The 6,438-nt window shown below is 30.4% G+C and overlaps 1 pseudogene; it reads right to left on the reverse strand.

Annotated features, from left to right (window-relative positions):
* Nucleotides 1-3,881: 3,881 nt before the first annotated feature.
* On the reverse strand, nt 3,882-4,808 carry LOC114076495 (annotated as a pseudogene).
* Between the last annotated feature and the right edge of the window lie 1,630 nt (nt 4,809-6,438).

Raw genomic sequence — 6,438 nt, forward strand, 5'->3', positions numbered from 1 at the left:
TAATTACAAAATTTATATATCTAATTTATCGGTTTGATTTCATTATTTTTGCGGTTGATTTTTAGTAAAACCAAAATCAAACCAAATAGTTTCGATTTTTCAAATTTAAAAACCAAACAAAATCAAATATCAATTTTTAACCGATTTGGTTCGGTTGCGGTTTGGTTTTTTTTTGACCCTAGCCATGAACATGCCTAGTGCCTTGCAGTTCCGCAGATAATAAGAAATATGCATGAAGAACTTGCACTCCAACTAATGTAACGAAGAAGAAATATTGAGAGTTTTATATTTTCATTATTTGACACGTTTTATAATGGTTGAATGTTAGAATTTAGTTAATTATTAAATTATCTCATTTGACCAATTGAACCGGAACAAGATTTAATCGTTTGAATGATTCTTACTATGAAAAGATGTTATACGTTGAATTCTTAAAAATATTCATGTTACGATAATTTTATTAGCTTATCATATAATTTAATTAATTTATCAAATGTAAATATTTAAATATTGTTTTTTATCATAAAGTATTACTTTTTTACTGAAATGAATTTTTAACTAATATTTTATTAGTATAATGTTTAATATCATGTGCATATTCAGATATTAAAAATAAACAATTTTAGTCAACCAGTGTTCGGATCTAGAAACCACATCTTAATGTTCAGATCGATACGTCTGAATCTTAATGAAAAATAATTGAGGCATCATATTTTACCCCAATTAGGTTGTTTATTATCCATTTCATTGTAACAACCCGTTAGTTCATTTTGAGTACTAGAACTATTTCAACTCTTCCCTTAAAGATAAATGGTAATTTTGAACGAGTTTTGTAACTATGATTACTTAGTTGGTGGATATACATTAAATAATTAATTTTTGTTAGTTGGTGGTTAATGGGCTAAGTCCATAACTTATTATTTCCTTTATAACTTGGCCCATAGTTAGAAATAAAATTAATAAAATTTTGCAATATTGGTACATAATAAATTTTGGGAAAGAGATTAAGTGACAAGACTCACCTGGGTAGCCGGTTAGCAGAGAGGGTCGACAAGTGCTTCGAGTGTTTAAGGCCAAATAGGTATATATTATCCCTATTTAGCAATTAAAGTGGTATACGAATTGTACAAAATCAATGATTTCCCAATCATTGTAGATAATTATTGATAAATCTTAATGGTATGCTTAGTAGGAAAATTGAATTTTGATCAGTCCTTTAATTTTCTCATTCTGTCAGTAAATTTTCATGTCTTTTTTAGATTGAATTTTGTATTATCTTCTCTCAAAGTCATCAACATCATAAGAAGGGAATTGGAGGAATTGTGGATAGTGCAGATTATATAAGTTTTAACTTTCAAAGTCACTGGTTCGGCAATTCTTTCTTCTTCTTTTTTTGCTTATAATGTTGAATGAGGTTTTAAAATTTTTTGATGGTCTATATTTATTTATTACTATTAAAGTATATGTATGGGAGTATTTTGAGAAATTAGAACTTAACCCTAGGCTTGAAATTTAGAAAATTGATTACAGATTTGGGTGAATATTTTTTGTCTAGGCTAGACATATAGTAATATGAGTGTCTATAGACTTGTATACTTGTGAACTTGATAGATCGAAAACGTTCTGAGGCATTGGTGGAAGGAAAAAATTAGAGAATTTGCTTTGCTTGACTTCAATTCTTCGGTGGAGGTCGGGTATGATTTATTCTATATGATACATAGACTCTTAATAATGATTGATATGCATTGAATGATATTGTGAAGTTCTCTATGTACTTGATTGCGTGGTTGTGTAGTTTGTGATTGGTCTGAAATCCTAAGACGGTGAAATTTATAATCTAAAACCTTCTCCATTGAAGTGATTTCTTTAATAAAGAAGGCTTGATGAAATATTGTTAATGCAGTAAAATGTGGTGATAATAAATGATAAATTAACAATATTGTTGGATAGTGTGTCACCTTCTAACACAGTATTACAGGATCGGGTGTCATATTCCGACACTGTAGTATTAATGGAACCATATTTAATTAACCGAATGTACTCAATCTCAAAAAGAACCCATTTCCCAGTTGAGCGTGGTGTGGAGGCATGAGTCCTCGTGTGTGTGCTTGATAGTGTGATTGATTACGTACTTGATTTTTTTTATCACTTGTTTATGTTGTTTGTTGCTTATCACCTGCAAAGTGCTATAGTTGATTTCATACTATTAATTTATGCATATGAGTTACTATTTTGGGTCGGCCGGTGATATCTACTCAGTACGTGTTGCCCTGTACTGATTCCTCTTGTGTTTTTATTTTGTGCAGTGTAGCGAGTGTACCAACGACTTTGACTTGCCCTCAGCTCTAGCCAGACTCCAGCACATCAGGTTCCAGGGTAAGCTATTCATTCAAGCTCGTTTTGGATTCTCTGGTCATGACATGTTATCCTTAGTTTTGAAACATAAACTATTTTATTCATTTATTTTGATTTCTTTAATACTCTTATACTTAGTATTTGAAGATTATATGTCATTGATGTGATGACTTTCAGATTTTAGGAATGACATATGATAGACTTTAATGGATTTGTCTTTCTTACACTAATAAGATTTAAGCTTATGTATTTTGGTTAGTATTTTGTAAGTTGAATGACAAATATAAGTTGGGGCTGAATTCATTGGTTAGCCCACCTAGGAAGTTAAGTGTGGGTGCCACTCATGACTCGATTTGGGTCGTGATATTATATTACTAGATACCTACTGACTTAAGACACTTTTAATAAAATTTAGTTAGATATGTATTTTAATAAAATTAATCTCATTAATGATGTCTCATGCTCTAAATTTTCTACTACTACATTCTTTGTAATTTAATACTAAATGTATAAAGAGAAAAATATACAAAAGTTGTCTTGATTTCATAAATTGAACAAATAAATTAAAACAACTATTTTTAATATGACGCCGAAGTAATATGAAATGAAATGAGTATAAGGTTATTGTAGAGAATATAAATCAATAAAAATTAATTCATGGAGAAGTGAAAATCATTTCATTGTTCTAACTATGCTATAAAAAATTACACTTTGTCATACTTTGAAAAAGAAAAGGTAGCATATCGCTGAAGATATCTATTTTTGCACTAACAATGCTATTAAGATTCAGGCTTCTCTATATGGAGTTTGAATATGTATTGAGCTGAATTTCAGTAACATGATTCCTGAGATGTATTCTTTGCGCACCAGAAAACCTTCATTAGATGTAAAATGCTCCTAACAAACATACACTCAGTTTGGTGTCGAAAACTATTTAATAACACTACCAAAGCATACATAAAAAATTTCTCGAGATAGCTCAAAACTCATGTTAGAAAATCAATCTTTAACATCAGCCCAAACGCCACTGTCACAACCTAAAATGCAGTATACCACTAATTAAGTTGTCTTAATTAAAGTACAAACTTGATAATCAACAGTCAGGGCCAAATTTGATTTTATTTTTATTATAAGATAATATTGTCATGGAACCAGCAAATTCCTTTGGGAATTACAAAGTTAGCACAACTGAGACTAACATTACAATCACACCTATTAGCAAATTTCTAGTTTTGGTCACAAAAACTATTGGTTTACTGTTGCCAATGAACAAACTAAGTTAACAAATTGTTTGTGTTTTACTTAGTAACCATAGGAAATGATATAATACAACTCTATGCATTATGAAAATAATAAGTAACAACCATCAAAACAAGATGTAAAGATCAATTCGGAACAAAGAATGATTATATAAATGAAGCAATTATAAAAAGCTTTAAATCCATTCTTGCAAAATTGACCACCAAACTAAAGCTCAATATAACTAACTAAAAATTAAAAAATATGAAGAAAAAAGAATAAACATCTTAAAGATCTAGTTGATTCCTCGTGTCAACTCGAAAGCAAAATCATGAATTGGTTTTCTCCTAACGCATCGAGATCACATCATCTTCTTTTGGATTCCTCCTTTTGACAAAATCCTTTGTCCATGCTTTGACAAGGTGAAAGCTATTAGTTTGTGTCAAAATAAGGCTTATTTGTGTATCCATATCAAATACCATAACATCAACTCTACACTATTGTGAAAAATTATGTTATGTTCTTCCTTGTTCATAAAGGGTAATATATAATTATTCACATCTTGTCGAGATAGTAATAACCTTGAAGCTCCATTCACATCATTTGTAGTTAGCTTCTTTGTTATCCAATGACCTTCCTCTCCATTTGATTCGTTTTTAGGGTTGATTTTCTTGAGGGGAACAAATTTCTCTTCCCCTAATTCCTGTAACAATGATCTTTTAGGAGCACAGTTACCCGACGCATTAAACTCCCGACTTAATGAAGCAAAGACACAAGAATTGGGGTTTGAAGTGTTTTCAGAAACTTGTGTAAAGAGAGTAAAAAAAGGTGAATTATGATAGTCCTTTTCGACGTCTATGGAAGAGAAATCAACAGTAGTACAACTTGACATTGCAGATGATGGAGGAGAAACTTGGTGAAGCATACACAAAGGTAAATCAACAGTAGTCACAGAAGAAGAGTGATGAGGAAACAAAGATAACATCAGAAAATCTTCGCAAAGGTAATTGGATATGCATCAACAACAATGTCTTCTAAAATGGTGGAAACAGAGATAACATTAGAAAATCTTCGCAAAATTGATCACTATTTTCCATTACACATGAGAAATTCAGGAATGTGAATAGTAAAATTTTGGAATGAAGCTCTCCCATTTATGATCAGAATGGGAGTTTGCTCTATTTTTTTTCCGCATCAAAATTTTCCGTATTCGAAAACATAAGGAAACACAATTTTTAAATTCTGTTTTTGGTGTAATTATTTGAGTTAATAGATTGTTCACGTATAAATGTTACCAATTAAGTATGTTTCTTTTGACAAATCAAGAAAGGATATTTTTTTAATCTATTATATCCTCAATTAATTAATTTAAAAAAGATAGAACTTATTGAAAATCTTATATTTTTAATTAATCTACATCATAATTAATAAGGGTAAATGGAAAAAGTCGCTATGTCATAATTGTATTCTTAATAGGTGTACAAAATGCAAAAGTGAACAAGTAATTTGAGACAGATGGAGTAATTTATTATCACTTTCATATTATTATTCTTTCCATTATTTAGCTTTCTTGATAATCTCTTCTCCCATATAGGATCAAAATGGGATTCAAATGTTGAGCTTTCTATATTTTTATTCCGTACTAAAGAAGGAAAGGAAAGACGATTTCTACTTCTATTGTTGGTATAATTATTTGAGTTAATGAGTTTAAATTTTACATTAGATTATAATATTGAAGTATTTTATTAAAATTTTTATTTTAGGCCACTAATTTTATAGAGTCATTTTAATCATAAGCAAATCTAAGAATTAGCCAGAACGATGATCACCTTGAGAACCGGACGCTACACTTGGGGAAAATGTAGAAAAAGTTGGTATTAGTATAAAAATGCACTAAGTATAATAGTCATGCATAAAAACATTGAAAGCATGCTAAAAGGGACATTTTATATGAATGCATGCAATTTACTAAACTTGAACATCATTATCAAGATAGTGGAACAACATAAGTCATAAGCATAGTCATTACATAAATCATAATCATAACATAAGAGAAACTCTGCCTAAATATGCTCAAGTATACTTGGGCAATGCATATATACGACTCGTAAATATCATCCATGCTAAGTAAATCTCTTTAGGCCTATATTCATATTTATTACCTTTAAGATCTTGGAACCTCATATAAAAGCTTTTTGAGTAACCATAGTTCATAATTCATATTCTTGTTCATATTATTGTAGTGGGAATAAGTCTTAACCGACATGAGACCATTTGAGCTAAACATGAAATCCGGTGGCTCCCACACCAAAATGGGTTGCTCTACTTTCCTAAGATAGAACCATAATCTTACCTTTTTTCACGACCGAAGGATGCCCCCTAGACTTAACATGGAACATAACACCTCTAAAGGCACTATGTAAGCCACTTATCATATCATCACATAAGTAAAGAATAATAAAGAGTAAACAACACATTTCAAGTCTAAGAAGTTATCATGAAAGTAATGTGGAAGTCTAGGCATTGTCTAATTTAAGCATATATTACAAGCAAACTATCAGATAGGGTCACAACCCTTGCAATAAAAATCAGAATGTCTAATACAAATGAAAGAAAATGAACAACAAGATATCCCTCGTCCTCGTATCCATGAGTACTCGCCACAAGCTATCAGAATATTTGATCCAAGCTTGTATCAAAGGAAGAACGCCTCAACCACTAGAACCTACACTTTGTGGAAAAATTTAGAAGAAATATGGGTTAGTACAAAAATGCACCAAGTATGGTATCTATGCATAAAAACCTTGAAACATGCTAAAAAGGATATTTTTATTGAAAATATGC

The sequence above is a fragment of the Solanum pennellii genome, chromosome 3 (genome assembly GCF_001406875.1).
Source record: "Solanum pennellii chromosome 3, SPENNV200".
Taxonomy (NCBI): domain Eukaryota; kingdom Viridiplantae; phylum Streptophyta; class Magnoliopsida; order Solanales; family Solanaceae; genus Solanum; species Solanum pennellii.